Here is a 19,318-nt window from a genome sequence, read left to right on the forward strand (position 1 = left end):
GGAACTGGGCGGAAACACTGAGCCGCGTCCCGATGGGCCTCTCGCTGACTGGCTGCAGACCACGGCCGCGTAGGGGACGGCAGGAACTCGCCCGGAACTCGAAGTGGCTGACCGTAAACCATTTCCGCGGCCGATGACTCTAGATCCTCCTTCGGCGCCGTGCGCAGTCCTAGCATCACCCACGGCAGTTTATCGACCCATGCTGCATCCAGAAGGCTGGCCCTGAGCGACGCCTTCAATGAACGGTGGAACCGCTCGCACAAGCCGTTCGCTTGCGGGTGATAAGCCGTAGTGCGGTGTAGTTTAGTGCCCAATACTGAGGCCACCTCATTCCATAGTTCCGACGAAAATTGCGGCCCGCGATCCGAGGAAATAGCCGCAGGGACACCAAACCGGGCTACCCATGATGAAATGAAGGCTCGCGCGACATCCGCAGAGGTGGTGGACGTCAGGGGAACCGCCTCCGGCCACCTCATGGTGCGATCCACCATTGTCAGAAGGTGCGTAAAACCACGGGACGGTGGAAGTGGGCCCACTAGGTCAACGTGAATGTGGTCGAAACGCCGCTCCGGTACCTCGAAGGTGGCCAGAGGGGCCCTGACGTGCCGTTGCACCTTGGCCCGTTGACAAACCACACAAGTGTTCGCCCAATCACGGACGTCTTTGCGTATTCCTCTCCAGACGAATTTGGAGACTAGCAGCTTCTGCGACGCCCGCACTCCAGGATGCAACAGCCCGTGTATGGCATCGAAAACGCCTCGGCGCCAGGTGGACGGCACAATCGGATGGGGTGCACCCAACTAAACATCGCAGAGTAGAGTGGTACCTGCCGCATGGAATGGTACATCTCTCGGCTGGAGGCTGGCGGGGACAGAACGAAAGGCCTGAGTCTCCGGGTCGGCAGCCTGGTCAGCTGCCATTCTTGCGAAGTCAATGCCTAATTGAACGGCCTGGACGGCGGCGCGGGAGAGGCAATCAGCGACGACATTGTCCTTGCCAGCCACGTGCCTGACGTCGGTGGTGAACTCAGAGATGTAAGTCAGCTGCCGTTGTTGCCGAGCCGACCACGGTTCAGCTGTCTTGGCCATCGCGAACGTCAATGGTTTGTGGTCAACAAACGCAGTGAAGCGGCGCCCTTCGAGGAGGAATCGGAAGTGGCGGATGGCCAAAAACAAAGCTAACAGCTCCCTGTCGAAAGTACTGTATCGACGTTCATGCCGTTGCAGCTGGCAGCTAAAAAATGCCAGAGGCTGCCATGCACCGTCGCCCCATTGCTCCTGGATGGCCCCCACAGCATAATCCGACGCGTCCGTCGTGAGGGTGATGATAGCTCCTGGCAGGGGGTGTGCCAACATCGTTGCGTTCGCGAGTGCGGTCTTCGTATCCTCGAAGGCGCGACCCATTTCTTGCGACCAAACCACGGGCTCCTTTCCCGTCTTGCCCCTGAGGGCCTCATAGAGCGGCCGCATGAGCTGTGCGGCCCTGGGGACGAACCGGTGGTAAAAATTAACCATCCCCAGGAACTCCTGTAAGGCTTTCACGGATTGCGGCTTCGGGAACGCCGTGATCGCCTCCACCTTAGCTCGAAGCGGCGTTGCCCCTGCGGAAGTTATGCGGTGGCTGAGAAAATCGAGCTGCGCCAGGCCGAAACGGCATTTGTCTGGGTTCACAATGAGGCCGTGCTGCTGAAGCCGTCGAAAAAGGACACGGAGATGCTTGAGGTGTTCATCCTTTGTGGTGCTAGCAATCAGAATGTCATCCAAGAAGACGAACAAAAAATCGAGGTCCCGCAGAACCGAGTCCATAAGGCGCTGGAACGCCTGCGCCACATTTTTAAGCCGAAAGGGCATGCGGAGGAATTCAAAAAGTCCAAAAGAGGTGATGACAGCCGTCTTTTGGACATCCTGGGGGTGCACTGGGACCTGATGGTACCCACGGACGAGGTCGACCTTTGAGAAAATTTACTTCCCCGCCAAATGCGCAGAGAAATCTTGTATGTGGGGGATGGGGTAACGGTCGGGCGTCGTTATCTCATTGAGGCGATGATAGTCGCCACAGGGCCGCCATCCCCCGCCAGGCTTTGGGACGATGTGGAGCGGTGAAGACCAGGGACTACTGGACCAGCGAATAATCCCCAGCTTCTCCATCGCGGCGAACTCCGCCTTCACCGCCGCGAGCTTGCTGGGCTCCAAACGCCGCACCCTGGTGTAGACGGGAGAGCCGGTTGTCGAAATATGATGCTCCACCGATGCTTGGCAGTTGAAGCTGAAAAGGTGGGCTTTGTCAGCTCAGGGAAGTCCCCGAGAAGGCGGGAAAAGTCGTCGGGAGATGGCCGTGCGCAGGAGACCGAGTGCGGTGCAGCCGTGCTGCGCGCACCTGAAATACCGTCGAGCGTGGCGGCGTGAACGAGGCGTCAATTTTTCACATCCACCAACAGGCCGTTGGTGCCTAAAAAGTCGGCGCCCAAAAGGGCCTGCGAAATTTGAGCGGTGACGAAATCCCAGGTAAAGTGCTGGCCACCGAAACAGACTTGCGCCCGTCGTTTCCCGCAAGTACGGATCATACCCCCGTTGGCAGCTTGGAGGGGGGGGACCCCGTCCGCCGGACCGAAGGTCGAGGACCAAGGCGGGAAGTATGCTGCACTGTGCCCCCGTGTCACACAAAAAACGACGGCCCGAGATGGAGTCGGTTAAATACTTGAGATTCCCGGAGTTGCCGATCGCCATCGTGGCCGTGGGGGACCCACCGGACCCGGTGTTCTTGACTCGCAGCGGTCTGTTCGACGGTCTGGGCACGAAACCACACGGTGGTCGGCAGCAGCGGGCCTTCGGGTGTGGTAGTTACAGTAACCGGCCGTCGGAGGCGCCGGGGCCAGGGCCGGGCCCCTCGGGGCGGGGCGTTGCACGATGGCACAGTATTGCTGCCGGACCGCGTAAATTTTAGCCGCCTCTTCGGCGAGCGCGATGCAGTCCCCGGTGTCCGATCTGGCGAGGGCTGCCTGGACGTGTTCGGGCAGCTGTATAAGGAACAGCTCGCGGAACAGGAAACATAGGGGTTCGGACCCCAGGAGCGTTAGCATGTGGCTCATTAGTTCCGAGGGTTTGGGGTCACCTAACCCTGGTAGTGTCAGGTAAGCGGCGAGCGCGCTCCGCCTTGGTAAGGCCAAATACCTGCAGCAGCCGAGTCTTGATGGCTACATACTTGTCAGCATTCAGGGGGTTCTCCAGAAGGCTGATGATCCTCGACGCCGTTGAGCTATCGAGGGCGGAGACCACGTACAAATATCGGGTCTGGTCCTGCACGATGTTGCGGAGTTCAAATTGCGCCTCGGCCTGCACAAACCAGGAGGCCGCCTGTTGTTCCCAGAATTGGGGAGCTTCAAGGCCACAGCGTTGGCATCCATCACTGGCCTGCGTTCCGTGTCCACCGCGAAAAACGATCGCGAGGATTCGGGGTCACCAGTGTAGGAGTCTGTGCACTCCTAACAAAAACACTGTGAACTAAAGTGGTAGTTAACAAACTTAGTTTAATGCACTGAAAGTATTACAAAACAAAAATGCAGGAGAAACTCCAAACAGGTCTGTACACTAGCTCACTCCACGAGGACTAACTGGAAACGCCCTCCAACCCTGACGTCATGACGTCATCACGTTTCCTGCCGTTGGGAACGTCACGTGACCCACGTGATGACGTCAACACGTCAGATCGCGATTTTATCGATCCCGCGCTGTTTAAACAGGGCAAACATTAAAAGGTAACAATAATGATTAAAGACAATTGTACAAGTTACTGTGAGAGTCTCTTTGGTGGCTTTGCCACAATAGGACAATTCCCCCATCCCAGGAATCAGTCTGGTGAACCTTTGTTGCACTCTATCTATGGCAAGTATATGCTTCCTTAGGTAAGGAGACCAAAACTGTACACAATACTTCAGATGTGGTCTCACCAGGGCCCAAATAATTTCAATAAGATGTCTTTACTCTTATACTCAAATCCTCTTGTAATAAAGGCCAACATACCATTTGCTTTCCAGATTGCTTGCTGTATCTTCATGTTAACTTCTGCATTCCCCAATCTTTCACCTGTATCTGCACCTGCATGTTAACATTCAGTGATTCGTGTACAAGGACACCCAGGTCCCTCTGAACACCAACATTTCCCAATCTCTCACCATTTAAAAAAATATTCTGATTTTCTATTTTTCCCATCAAAGTGGATAACTTCACATTTCTCCACATTATATTCCATTTGCCATGTTCTTGCCCACTCACTTAGCCTGTCTATACCCCCTTGAAGCCTCTTTGCATCCTCCTCACACAATTTACTCTCCCACCTAGCTCTGTATCATCAGCAAACTTGGATATATTACATTTGGTCCCCTCATCCAAATCATTAATATAGATTGTGAATAGCTGAGGCCCAAGCACTGATCCTTGTGGTACCTCACTAGTTACAGCCTAGCAACCCAAAAATAACCCATTTATTTCTACTCTCTGTTTTCTGTCCGTTAACCAATCCTCAATCCATGCTAGTATATTACACCCAATCCCATGAGCCCTAATATTGTTTTAATAACCTATTGTGTGGCACCTTATCGAATGCCTTCTGAAAATCCAAATATACCACATCCACTGGTTCCCCCTTATCTATTCTGCTAGTTACAACCTCAAAAAACTCTAACAGATTTGTCAAACACGATTTCCCTTTCATAAATCCGTGTTGACTCTGCCCAATCCTATTATTATTTTCTAAGTGCCCTGTTACCACGTCCTTAATAATTGATTCTAGCATTTCCCCTACTATTGATGTCATGCTAACTGGTCTGTAGTTCCCCGTTTTCTCTCTCCCTCCTTTTTTAAATAGTGGGGTTACATTTGCTACCTTCCAATCGCGGGAACTGTTCTAGAATCTATGGAATTTTGGAAAATGACAATCAATGCATCCACTATCTCTATAGGCACCTCTTTCAAAACTCTAGGATGTAGGCCATCAGGTCCAGGGAATTTATCGGCTTTCAGTCCCATTAATTTCTCCAGTACTATTTTTTTACTAATACTAATTTCTTTCAGTTCCTCATTCTCACTAGACCTTTGGTTCTCCTCCCAATCCTCAGGCTTACTACTCTTTTTGGCAACATTATAAGCCTCTTCCTTTGACATAATACGATCTTTAACTTCTCTTGTTAGCCACAGTTGGACCACTTTTCCTGTGGGGTTTTTGTGCCTTAAAGGAATGTACATTTGTTGTAAATTATGTATTAATTTTTTTAATGCTAGCCATTGCTTGTCTACTGTCATACCTTTTAATGTAGTTTCCCAATCTACCTTAGCCAGCTTGCCCCTCATACCTATGTAGTTTGCTTTGTTTAGATTGAAGACCCTAGTTTTGGACTTAACTGAATCACTTTTAAACTCAATATAAAATTCTATCATATTATGGTTACTCTTCCCTAAAGGCCCCTTTACTACAAGGTTAATAATTAACCCTTTCTCGTTGCACAATACTAGATCTAAAATAACCTGTTCCCTAGTTGGTTCCTCAACATACAGATCTAGAAAACTATCTTGCATACGTGCCATGAATTCGTCCTCCACACTATTATTGCAAATTTGATTTGCCCAGTCTATATGTATGTAGTGGCGCTTCTTAGTTTCCAAACAGGCAGGCCACTGGGCTGTGGGGCTTTTAACATCGAGTAGACGCGTGTCGAAATAAAACGTTCCCAAACGTAGCTTTGTCTTTTAAACGGTTTACTATAACACTTAACGAACAGAATTACAAAGCAAACACGTATAAACGAACACGGTCAAAAACTGTACTGCTCCAAACCTCACAGCTTCTGCCTCTTTCACCACGTGCAGTTTAAAACTGTAAGATGGCTGCACCCATGTGTGGCTTAGGGACTGTTCCATTGTGGCAAGAATGAAGGGGGTGTCGGACTATACTACTGGAGCAAGAAAATAGGGGGTTTCTTAATACAATAAGTCGTTCAGGTAAATTAACTGTATTATGCCATTTAGCCACTATTTTAAAGTATTTTCTTAAGCTTTTATGGCTCTTACATTCCGGCCCCTAATTGACTAGGCACATGAAGCATATCAATTACTCAAACATTAAGAGTCATAAACTAATGAGTTCAACATATTTACAATACAAGTGTCCACTTTTTTCTTCCGTTCAGGAGCTTTTCACGCTGCTTCTTGTAGCAGGCAGAGCTTTGTGATCGGTCTCTCCAGGGTACTGGTCTTGGTTTGCAAACAGACGCGACGAACGACGCCTCTGGAGTCTGGCATGGTCTTAATTATTTTTCCCATCAACCAAGAATTTCTAGGGGCTGAATCATCCACAATTAAGACAATGTCTCCGACGATGAAGTTCCTCTTTATTTTGGACCATTTTTGACGCTCCTGTAGCAGAGGTAAGTATTCTCTTGTCCATCTGGTCCAGAAGAGGTCTGACATATACTGAACTTGCCTCCACTTCCGACGGGCATACAGATCTTCCTTTTTGAAGACTCCCGGGGGCATGGCTGGCTGTGTTTTCAACAACAACAGGTGGTTCGGAGTCAGGGCTTCGAGGTCATTGGGATCATCTGATGTCTTAGTTATCGGTCGGTCATTAATGATGGCTTCGACCTCGCACAGAACGGTTTGGAGTCCCTCGTCGTCCAGCGCTTGCTGCTTCAGTACAGAACTGAGTAGTTTTCTTACGGTGCGTATCTGTCTTTCCCAGACACCTCCGTGGTGGGATGCAGCCGGAGGATTGAAGATCCACTTAATTCCTGTTTGCATCATGGCTTCCTGTATTTTAAGCTGATTCCAACCTTCAATAGCTTCCTGTAGTTCTCTCTCCGCTCCGACGAAATTAGTGCCATTATCAGAACGCATAATGGACACCTGTCCTCTTCTACAGACAAAGCGCCGCAAGGCGTTAATACAGGAATCAGTGTCAAGCGTGTGTGCCACCTCAATATGAACTGCTCTGATGGTCAAACAAGTGAAAAGCACACCATATCTCTTGACAAGGCTCCGTCCTCGCTTTACCTCGAAAGGCCCGAAATAGTCCACCCCTACGTTTGTAAATGGGGGCTTGTCTGGTAACAAACGGTCTTCAGGCAGGTCTGCCATTTTCTGCTCCCCAGCTCTAGCGTGTAACCGTCTGCAAACAATACATTCAGAGAGTATTTTTCTTATTGCGGAATTAGCTCCTGGAATCCAGTATCTTTGTCTTAGCTTCGCAAGCACGTGATTCCTCCCACTGTGTCCAATACTCTGGTGTATATGCTGAAGAATGAGAGTAGCAACCCGGAGGTCCTTAGAAAGGATAGCAGGATGCTTGGCCTCCTCTGGCATAGCAGATTTGTTTAGTCTCCCTCCCACCCTCAGTACTCCATCTTGCAGTGTAGGGTCCAGCTTGTAGATATGACTACCTTTCTTGATTGGAGTATTTTGCTGTAGAGTTTCGGTTTCTTCTGGGTATCTTTGTCTTTGACTGAAGCAAACTATCTCCTTCTCAGCCTTGGCCAAATCCTCCACGGTCAATGAATTCTTGCTCAATGTGGTCTTGTGCTGATGCATATACTGCTGTAGGAGCATTCTCTGCTTATCAGGGTTACTTTCAGACTGACTGATAGTGGCTCGGTACTCTTTTCTCTTACCGCTCAGGTGTAGCAGCAACTCTTTCAACCTTAGAAACCATGCAACTGCTTTCCTCAACTGGTGCCATCCTGAGAAATGGTTAACAAGCTTGTTCACTGTGTCAAAGTTCTCTTTCGTAGTTATGAAATTTACTGTGACTGATCTCTTGACTTCGACGTCGTCTTCAGTAATCTGACTTGGCATATCTGGTCTTTCTGGCCATGATCTCTCTGTTTCCAGCAGATAACTTGGGCCTTGTATCCAAGTTTCACTCCTCATGAAGTTTTCGTAGTCTTCGTGAAAGTCGGTGTTCTTGTTCAGCTTTCTCTTTAGACTGATGGCGCGTTGCTCTGCTATGCAGCGATTGTTCGGCATCTTCGCGGTCTGTCTTCTCAGTGGCAAACCAATGTGATAGTGGCCATCAATGAACTGTGTAGACCTTGTCATCAAACCCATGAACTGATGGTCTTCTTGTGACATCTCTGTCTTTTCCTCACAGCTGCGTTCTGAGAAGTCTGCGTTGAACTGCTGTATCAACAGCTCTTCAGTGCTTGCGATAGAGATGCGATTAACTGTGACGTTTTGTCGTTCCTCCTTGTTCAACTTGTGGCCATCATCTCTCCTTACCGGTCCATTGATTACCCATCCAAGGGCTGTCCTGACGGCGTAGGGTCCGTCATCCTTGCTGTTTATCACCTGCCATGGCTCCATAGTTTTGTAGGCATTGGTTCCAATTAATAGGCCAATTTCTGCTTCAATGTATGGGAGGCGCACCTTTTCTAGGTAGGGCCATCTATCCACATCCTTCTGCAGGGCTAGGTTCCCTATTCTAACAGGAATCTCCCTCTGTGTGAAAACATTAGGCAGGTCTATGAAGTCCTTCTCTTCAAGTCCACACACTTCTAGGTCTGACAGGATATAGCTTTGCATTGACTTCTCATGACCCATGGTGCGTAATAGGATTTCTGTTCTTCTGCCTCTAACGTTCAGCTGTCGCGTGAGTGATTCTGTGCAGAACGTTGCTGAACTACCTGGATCCATGAAGGCGTAAGTCTCCACAACCTTCTCACTCCTCTTAGACTTGATCCTTACTGGTACGATGGCAAGAATACAGTCACTGTCACCGGCCCCAGTGAGTCCACAAGTCTCTGGTTCTAGCGACACCAGAGCACTTGAAACAACCTTCTCGTCGGTATTGTTTTCTTCACTCTTCTTAGAGACTTGTTCTTCTTTATGGATATGCAGCAGACTGGGATGTTTCCGAGTGCACTCTCTGCATGTTGTTCTTTGCTTACAGTTTCTACTCAGGTGCCCCTGAGAGAGACATCCAAAACATAGGCCGTTGTACTTCAGGAATTCGATTCTGTCCTTATGTGGCTGTGCTTTGATGTTGCTGCAGAAATCCAATGTATGATTCTTTTGGCAGAATAAGCATGGCTTCTGAAAGGCATTAGCAGGCGTCACTGTGCTGCTCTTTTTGGGAGATGAGTTCTGGGGCCTTTCTTCCTCGGCCTGAGTGACGATAGTTGCAAAGCTGCTTCCCCTGGAACCACCTTTCCTGAGAGTCTTTGATTCAGCAGGCTTGGCTTTCACTCTTCCATCGGTGGTCGGGCTGACATCCTGGATGTTTCCAAACAATGGGTCCCTAGCAATTTTAGCCTGTTTGTCTATGAAATTCACTAGGTCTGCAAACCTGGCTCTACTTTTCCGTCTCTCCATTATCTCAAAGGCTGTTCTTCTCCATTGTTCTCTCATCCTGTAAGGAAGCTTAGAGATGACGATTCTCATAGTCGTAGGATTGTCCATCTCTTCCATGAATTCAACGTCCTCCATGGTGTTGCGACATCCTATGAGGAAGAGAACATATGCGTTCAATGCCTCTCCGTCTTCCGATCTGATCTGTGGCCACTTGGTAGCCTTTTCGATATATGCAGTGGCTATCTTCAGCTCGTTACCATAGTGCTCCTGCAGCAACTTCCTGGCTTCTATGTATCCCCGGTCCGGTCTCATGTGTTCACAGCTTCTGACCAGGTCTTGTGGTTTACCACTGGTGTACTGTCCCAGGTAGTACAACTTATCACTGCTGCTCTCTGTCTTGGAGTCAATGGCTTGTTCAAAGGATCTGATGAAGGGCTTATACTTGAGTGGGTCGCCTTGGAACACTGGTATGTCTCTTTGAGGGAGTCGAAACAGATTCTGTTGTTTTACAAGCATCTCTGTAATTTCGTTCTGACGTTGCATCACTCGGTATAGGCTTCTCCCTGTGTCTTCAGGCCTCTGGTGGTCATCAGCAGGGTCTAGTCTAGACCGTCTGATGTCTGGGGTAGCATCACGTGCTCCTGTTAGTGGAGAGGCCACTCTTCCATGCTGTAATGCCGGGGAATTGCTTTCGGGCTCTGTTGTAACTCTTGAAGGTGCCCTGGATCCAACTCTATGTGGCAACGTTGACTGGCAGTGGCTCCCGCCGTCCCGCGAGCCTTCATAATCTTCGTACGCACTCAACCTGGCGTCTGAGACCTCGATAGCTGTTTTCATCTCCAGCCGTTCTTTCTTTGCCTGCACCTGGGCCCGCTGGGCCTGCACTTGGGCCTGTTGGGCCTGCACTTGGGCCTGCAGTTGGGCCTGTTGGGCCTGCAGTTGAGCCTGCAGTTGGGCCTGTTGGGCCTGCAGTTGGGCCTGCAGTTGGGCCTCTTGGACCTGCAGTTGGGCCTCTTCCCGTTCAAGAGCTTGCTTCTCATCTAAAGATGCTGCGCGCGCCATCAACGCCGCCCGTTCAGCCTCCGCTCTCATGCGTCGCGCCGAGCTTGTGGTAGAAGCGACTGACCTGCGTCCAGAAACAGAGCTACCTTCTTTTCGATTTTTGCTCGGTCTGGCGGAAGTCTCTGAAATGCTATCGTCTGGTCCGACTTCATCGTCAACCTTATCTTTCTCTGCTGTATCAGCATCTTGACGAATTTTTAACATCCACTGCTCCGTGGCCTTGATATAGTCCTTAATGCTGGTTGATTTAAGATCAAACCAGTCGTGCTGATCAGTGTTTCCCTCTTCTTCAGACAGAAGTGCTAATACATCTTCATTGAGTATATTAAATTCTTCATGCAGCTTGGAGAAATCGTAATACATCATGTCTTCAGCTTTCTTAATATTAGCATTATCTTCCATGAGACGATCAATTATCTTCATTTTTCCAGTTATCTGAACTAATTTAGCCTTCCTTGCACCTATGCTTCTATGTAACTTCTCTTCCCTTGCCTTTGGGGTGAGCTTTATTTCCCTCTTTTGGCCAGCAATCCTTCTGGCTGGGGGAAGCTCCTGGCTCCGTAAGGCCTCGGCCATTTTACCCGCAGCTCTTATTTAGCTTCTCAACAGAATGAACAAAGCAAGTAACAGTCACTGTACCTTCGCTTTCTTAAATTGTCGTCTGGCTCCGTGACCATTCATGTATACGTTCGCCGACGATTCCGTCCCTTCCTTCTTAGGGAGCTAGTTTTTGACTAATGTAGTGGCGCTTCTTAGTTTCCAAACAGGCAGGCCACTGGGCTGTGGGGCTTTTAACATCGAGTAGACGCGTGTCGAAATAAAACGTTCCCAAACGTAGCTTTGTCTTTTAAACGGTTTACTATAACACTTAACGAACAGAATTACAAAGCAAACACGTATAAACGAACACGGTCAAAAACTGTGCTGCTCCAAACCTCACAGCTTCTGCCTCTTTCACCACGTGCAGTTTAAAACTGTAAGATGGCTGCACCCATGTGTGGCTTAGGGACTGTTCCATTGTGGCAAGAATGAAGGGGGTGTCGGACTATACTACTGGAGCAAGAAAATAGGGGGTTTCTTAATACAATAAGTCGTTCAGGTAAATTAACTGTATTATGCCATTTAGCCACTATTTTAAAGTATTTTCTTAAGCTTTTATGGCTCTTACATTCCGGCCCCTAATTGACTAGGCACATGAAGCATATCAATTACTCAAACATTAAGAGTAACCGGCCGTCGGAGGCGCCGGGGCCAGGGCCGGGCCCCTCGGGGCGGGGCGTTGCACGATGGCACAGTATTGCTGCCGGACCGCGTAAATTTTAGCCGCCTCTTCGGCGAGCGCGATGCAGTCCCCGGTGTCCGATCTGGCGAGGGCTGCCTGGACGTGTTCGGGCAGCTGCATAAGGAACAGCTCGCGGAACAGGAAACATAGGGGTTCGGACCCCAGGAGCGTTAGCATGTGGCTCATTAGTTCCGAGGGTTTGGGGTCACCTAACCCTGGTAGTGTCAGGTAAGCGGCGAGCGCGCTCCGCCTTGGTAAGGCCAAATACCTGCAGCAGCCGAGTCTTGATGGCTACATACTTGTCAGCATTCAGGGGGTTCTCCAGAAGGCTGATGATCCTCGACGCCGTTGAGCTATCGAGGGCGGAGACCACGTACAAATATCGGGTCTGGTCCTGCACGATGTTGCGGAGTTCAAATTGCGCCTCGGCCTGCACAAACCAGGAGGCCGCCTGTTGTTCCCAGAATTGGGGAGCTTCAAGGCCACAGCGTTGGCATCCATCACTGGCCTGCGTTCCGTGTCCACCGCGAAAAACGATCGCGAGGATTCGGGGTCACCAGTGTAGGAGTCTGTGCACTCCTAACAAAAACACTGTGAACTAAAGTGGTAGTTAACAAACTTAGTTTAATGCACTGAAAGTATTACAAAACAAAAATGCAGGAGAAACTCCAAACAGGTCTGTACACTAGCTCACTCCACGAGGACTAACTGGAAACGCCCTCCAACCCTGACGTCATGACGTCATCACGTTTCCTGCCGTTGGGAACGTCACGTGACCCACGTGATGACGTCAACACGTCAGATTGCGATTTTATCGATCCCGCGCTGTTTAAACAGGGCAAACATTAAAAGGTAACAATAATGATTAAAGACAATTGTACAAGTTACTGTGAGAGTCTCTTTGGTGGCTTTGCCACAATAGGACAATTCCCCCATCCCAGGAATCAGTCTGGTGAACCTTTGTTGCACTCTATCTATGGCAAGTATATGCTTCCTTAGGTAAGGAGACCAAAACTGTACACAATACTTCAGATGTGGTCTCACCAGGGCCCAAATAATTTCAATAAGATGTCTTTACTCTTATACTCAAATCCTCTTGTAATAAAGGCCAACATACCATTTGCTTTCCAGATTGCTTGCTGTATCTTCATGTTAACTTCTGCATTCCCCAATCTTTCACCTGTATCTGCACCTGCATGTTAACATTCAGTGATTCGTGTACAAGGACACCCAGGTCCCTCTGAACACCAACATTTCCCAATCTCTCACCATTTAAAAAAATATTCTGATTTTCTATTTTTCCCATCAAAGTGGATAACTTCACATTTCTCCACATTATATTCCATTTGCCATGTTCTTGCCCACTCACTTAGCCTGTCTATACCCCCTTGAAGCCTCTTTGCATCCTCCTCACACAATTTACTCTCCCACCTAGCTCTGTATCATCAGCAAACTTGGATATATTACATTTGGTCCCCTCATCCAAATCATTAATATAGATTGTGAATAGCTGAGGCCCAAGCACTGATCCTTGTGGTACCTCACTAGTTACAGCCTAGCAACCCAAAAATAACCCATTTATTTCTACTCTCTGTTTTCTGTCCGTTAACCAATCCTCAATCCATGCTAGTATATTACACCCAATCCCATGAGCCCTAATATTGTTTTAATAACCTATTGTGTGGCACCTTATCGAATGCCTTCTGAAAATCCAAATATACCACATCCACTGGTTCCCCCTTATCTATTCTGCTAGTTACAACCTCAAAAAACTCTAACAGATTTGTCAAACACGATTTCCCTTTCATAAATCCGTGTTGACTCTGCCCAATCCTATTATTATTTTCTAAGTGCCCTGTTACCACGTCCTTAATAATTGATTCTAGCATTTCCCCTACTATTGATGTCATGCTAACTGGTCTGTAGTTCCCCGTTTTCTCTCTCCCTCCTTTTTTAAATAGTGGGGTTACATTTGCTACCTTCCAATCGCGGGAACTGTTCTAGAATCTATGGAATTTTGGAAAATGACAATCAATGCATCCACTATCTCTATAGGCACCTCTTTCAAAACTCTAGGATGTAGGCCATCAGGTCCAGGGAATTTATCGGCTTTCAGTCCCATTAATTTCTCCAGTACTATTTTTTTACTAATACTAATTTCTTTCAGTTCCTCATTCTCACTAGACCTTTGGTTCTCCTCCCAATCCTCAGGCTTACTACTCTTTTTGGCAACATTATAAGCCTCTTCCTTTGACATAATACGATCTTTAACTTCTCTTGTTAGCCACAGTTGGACCACTTTTCCTGTGGGGTTTTTGTGCCTTAAAGGAATGTACATTTGTTGTAAATTATGTATTAATTTTTTTAATGCTAGCCATTGCTTGTCTACTGTCATACCTTTTAATGTAGTTTCCCAATCTACCTTAGCCAGCTTGCCCCTCATACCTATGTAGTTTGCTTTGTTTAGATTGAAGACCCTAGTTTTGGACTTAACTGAATCACTTTTAAACTCAATATAAAATTCTATCATATTATGGTTACTCTTCCCTAAAGGCCCCTTTACTACAAGGTTAATAATTAACCCTTTCTCGTTGCACAATACTAGATCTAAAATAACCTGTTCCCTAGTTGGTTCCTCAACATACAGATCTAGAAAACTATCTTGCATACGTGCCATGAATTCGTCCTCCACACTATTATTGCAAATTTGATTTGCCCAGTCTATATGTATGTAGTGGCGCTTCTTAGTTTCCAAACAGGCAGGCCACTGGGCTGTGGGGCTTTTAACATCGAGTAGACGCGTGTCGAAATAAAACGTTCCCAAACGTAGCTTTGTCTTTTAAACGGTTTACTATAACACTTAACGAACAGAATTACAAAGCAAACACGTATAAACGAACACGGTCAAAAACTGTACTGCTCCAAACCTCACAGCTTCTGCCTCTTTCACCACGTGCAGTTTAAAACTGTAAGATGGCTGCACCCATGTGTGGCTTAGGGACTGTTCCATTGTGGCAAGAATGAAGGGGGTGTCGGACTATACTACTGGAGCAAGAAAATAGGGGGTTTCTTAATACAATAAGTCGTTCAGGTAAATTAACTGTATTATGCCATTTAGCCACTATTTTAAAGTATTTTCTTAAGCTTTTATGGCTCTTACATTCCGGCCCCTAATTGACTAGGCACATGAAGCATATCAATTACTCAAACATTAAGAGTCATAAACTAATGAGTTCAACATATTTACAATACAAGTGTCCACTTTTTTCTTTCGTTCAGGAGCTTTTCACGCTGCTTCTTGTAGCAGGCAGAGCTTTGTGATCGGTCTCTCCAGGGTACTGGTCTTGGTTTGCAAACAGACGCGACGAACGACGCCTCTGGAGTCTGGCATGGTCTTAATTATTTTTCCCATCAACCAAGAATTTCTAGGGGCTGAATCATCCACAATTAAGACAATGTCTCCGACGATGAAGTTCCTCTTTATTTTGGACCATTTTTGACGCTCCTGTAGCAGAGGTAAGTATTCTCTTGTCCATCTGGTCCAGAAGAGGTCTGACATATACTGAACTTGCCTCCACTTCCGACGGGCATACAGATCTTCCTTTTTGAAGACTCCCGGGGGCATGGCTGGCTGTGTTTTCAACAACAACAGGTGGTTCGGAGTCAGGGCTTCGAGGTCATTGGGATCATCTGATGTCTTAGTTATCGGTCGGTCATTAATGATGGCTTCGACCTCGCACAGAACGGTTTGGAGTCCCTCGTCGTCCAGCGCTTGCTGCTTCAGTACAGAACTGAGTAGTTTTCTTACGGTGCGTATCTGTCTTTCCCAGACACCTCCGTGGTGGGATGCAGCCGGAGGATTGAAGATCCACTTAATTCCTGTTTGCATCATGGCTTCCTGTATTTTAAGCTGATTCCAACCTTCAATAGCTTCCTGTAGTTCTCTCTCCGCTCCGACGAAATTAGTGCCATTATCAGAACGCATAATGGACACCTGTCCTCTTCTACAGACAAAGCGCCGCAAGGCGTTAATACAGGAATCAGTGTCAAGCGTGTGTGCCACCTCAATATGAACTGCTCTGATGGTCAAACAAGTGAAAAGCACACCATATCTCTTGACAAGGCTCCGTCCTCGCTTTACCTCGAAAGGCCCGAAATAGTCCACCCCTACGTTTGTAAATGGGGGCTTGTCTGGTAACAAACGGTCTTCAGGCAGGTCTGCCATTTTCTGCTCCCCAGCTCTAGCGTGTAACCGTCTGCAAACAATACATTCAGAGAGTATTTTTCTTATTGCGGAATTAGCTCCTGGAATCCAGTATCTTTGTCTTAGCTTCGCAAGCACGTGATTCCTCCCACTGTGTCCAATACTCTGGTGTATATGCTGAAGAATGAGAGTAGCAACCCGGAGGTCCTTAGAAAGGATAGCAGGATGCTTGGCCTCCTCTGGCATAGCAGATTTGTTTAGTCTCCCTCCCACCCTCAGTACTCCATCTTGCAGTGTAGGGTCCAGCTTGTAGATATGACTACCTTTCTTGATTGGAGTATTTTGCTGTAGAGTTTCGGTTTCTTCTGGGTATCTTTGTCTTTGACTGAAGCAAACTATCTCCTTCTCAGCCTTGGCCAAATCCTCCACGGTCAATGAATTCTTGCTCAATGTGGTCTTGTGCTGATGCATATACTGCTGTAGGAGCATTCTCTGCTTATCAGGGTTACTTTCAGACTGACTGATAGTGGCTCGGTACTCTTTTCTCTTACCGCTCAGGTGTAGCAGCAACTCTTTCAACCTTAGAAACCATGCAACTGCTTTCCTCAACTGGTGCCATCCTGAGAAATGGTTAACAAGCTTGTTCACTGTGTCAAAGTTCTCTTTCGTAGTTATGAAATTTACTGTGACTGATCTCTTGACTTCGACGTCGTCTTCAGTAATCTGACTTGGCATATCTGGTCTTTCTGGCCATGATCTCTCTGTTTCCAGCAGATAACTTGGGCCTTGTATCCAAGTTTCACTCCTCATGAAGTTTTCGTAGTCTTCGTGAAAGTCGGTGTTCTTGTTCAGCTTTCTCTTTAGACTGATGGCGCGTTGCTCTGCTATGCAGCGATTGTTCGGCATCTTCGCGGTCTGTCTTCTCAGTGGCAAACCAATGTGATAGTGGCCATCAATGAACTGTGTAGACCTTGTCATCAAACCCATGAACTGATGGTCTTCTTGTGACATCTCTGTCTTTTCCTCACAGCTGCGTTCTGAGAAGTCTGCGTTGAACTGCTGTATCAACAGCTCTTCAGTGCTTGCGATAGAGATGCGATTAACTGTGACGTTTTGTCGTTCCTCCTTGTTCAACTTGTGGCCATCATCTCTCCTTACCGGTCCATTGATTACCCATCCAAGGGCTGTCCTGACGGCGTAGGGTCCGTCATCCTTGCTGTTTATCACCTGCCATGGCTCCATAGTTTTGTAGGCATTGGTTCCAATTAATAGGCCAATTTCTGCTTCAATGTATGGGAGGCGCACCTTTTCTAGGTAGGGCCATCTATCCACATCCTTCTGCAGGGCTAGGTTCCCTATTCTAACAGGAATCTCCCTCTGTGTGAAAACATTAGGCAGGTCTATGAAGTCCTTCTCTTCAAGTCCACACACTTCTAGGTCTGACAGGATATAGCTTTGCATTGACTTCTCATGACCCATGGTGCGTAATAGGATTTCTGTTCTTCTGCCTCTAACGTTCAGCTGTCGCGTGAGTGATTCTGTGCAGAACGTTGCTGAACTACCTGGATCCATGAAGGCGTAAGTCTCCACAACCTTCTCACTCCTCTTAGACTTGATCCTTACTGGTACGATGGCAAGAATACAGTCACTGTCACCGGCCCCAGTGAGTCCACAAGTCTCTGGTTCTAGCGACACCAGAGCACTTGAAACAACCTTCTCGTCGGTATTGTTTTCTTCACTCTTCTTAGAGACTTGTTCTTCTTTATGGATATGCAGCAGACTGGGATGTTTCCGAGTGCACTCTCTGCATGTTGTTCTTTGCTTACAGTTTCTACTCAGGTGCCCCTGAGAGAGACATCCAAAACATAGGCCGTTGTACTTCAGGAATTCGATTCTGTCCTTATGTGGCTGTGCTTTGATGTTGCTGCAGAAATCCAATGTATGATTCTTTTGGCAGAATAAGCATGGCTTCTGAAAGGCATTAGCAGGCGTCACTGTGCTGCTCTTTTTGGGAGATGAGTTCTGGGGCCTTTCTTCCTCGGCCTGAGTGACGATAGTTGCAAAGCTGCTTCCCCTGGAACCACCTTTCCTGAGAGTCTTTGATTCAGCAGGCTTGGCTTTCACTCTTCCATCGGTGGTCGGGCTGACATCCTGGATGTTTCCAAACAATGGGTCCCTAGCAATTTTAGCCTGTTTGTCTATGAAATTCACTAGGTCTGCAAACCTGGCTCTACTTTTCCGTCTCTCCATTATCTCAAAGGCTGTTCTTCTCCATTGTTCTCTCATCCTGTAAGGAAGCTTAGAGATGACGATTCTCATAGTCGTAGGATTGTCCATCTCTTCCATGAATTCAACGTCCTCCATGGTGTTGCGACATCCTATGAGGAAGAGAACATATGCGTTCAATGCCTCTCCGTCTTCCGATCTGATCTGTGGCCACTTGGTAGCCTTTTCGATATATGCAGTGGCTATCTTCAGCTCGTTACCATAGTGCTCCTGCAGCAACTTCCTGGCTTCTATGTATCCCCGGTCCGGTCTCATGTGTTCACAGCTTCTGACCAGGTCTTGTGGTTTACCACTGGTGTACTGTCCCAGGTAGTACAACTTATCACTGCTGCTCTCTGTCTTGGAGTCAATGGCTTGTTCAAAGGATCTGATGAAGGGCTTATACTTGAGTGGGTCGCCTTGGAACACTGGTATGTCTCTTTGAGGGAGTCGAAACAGATTCTGTTGTTTTACAAGCATCTCTGTAATTTCGTTCTGACGTTGCATCACTCGGTATAGGCTTCTCCCTGTGTCTTCAGGCCTCTGGTGGTCATCAGCAGGGTCTAGTCTAGACCGTCTGATGTCTGGGGTAGCATCACGTGCTCCTGTTAGTGGAGAGGCCACTCTTCCATGCTGTAATGCCGGGGAATTGCTTTCGGGCTCTGTTGTAACTCTTGAAGGTGCCCTGGATCCAACTCTATGTGGCAACGTTGACTGGCAGTGGCTCCCGCCGTCCCGCGAGCCTTCATAATCTTCGTACGCACTCAACCTGGCGTCTGAGACCTCGATAGCTGTTTTCATCTCCAGCCGTTCTTTCTTTGCCTGCACCTGGGCCCGCTGGGCCTGCACTTGGGCCTGTTGGGCCTGCACTTGGGCCTGCAGTTGGGCCTGTTGGGCCTGCAGTTGAGCCTGCAGTTGGGCCTGTTGGGCCTGCAGTTGGGCCTGCAGTTGGGCCTCTTGGACCTGCAGTTGGGCCTCTTCCCGTTCAAGAGCTTGCTTCTCATCTAAAGATGCTGCGCGCGCCATCAACGCCGCCCGTTCAGCCTCCGCTCTCATGCGTCGCGCCGAGCTTGTGGTAGAAGCGACTGACCTGCGTCCAGAAACAGAGCTACCTTCTTTTCGATTTTTGCTCGGTCTGGCGGAAGTCTCTGAAATGCTATCGTCTGGTCC

General features: G+C 48.0%; 1 pseudogene across 1 annotated transcript in view; it reads left to right on the forward strand.

Moving 5' to 3' along the window:
* Positions 1-2,679: 2,679 nt before the first annotated feature.
* Positions 2,680-19,318, forward strand: part of LOC147116408 (chymotrypsinogen B-like) — a 102,119-nt pseudogene continuing 85,480 nt past the window's right edge. The window contains exon 1 of the transcript XR_015078880.1: positions 2,680-2,773. The product of XR_015078880.1 is annotated as a chymotrypsinogen B-like (transcript). The remainder of the gene's footprint in view (positions 2,774-19,318) is intronic.

Source organism: Somniosus microcephalus, chromosome 6 (assembly GCF_052327205.1).
Source record: "Somniosus microcephalus isolate GS21.2 chromosome 6, FLI_Smic_1.0, whole genome shotgun sequence".
NCBI lineage: Eukaryota > Metazoa > Chordata > Chondrichthyes > Squaliformes > Somniosidae > Somniosus > Somniosus microcephalus.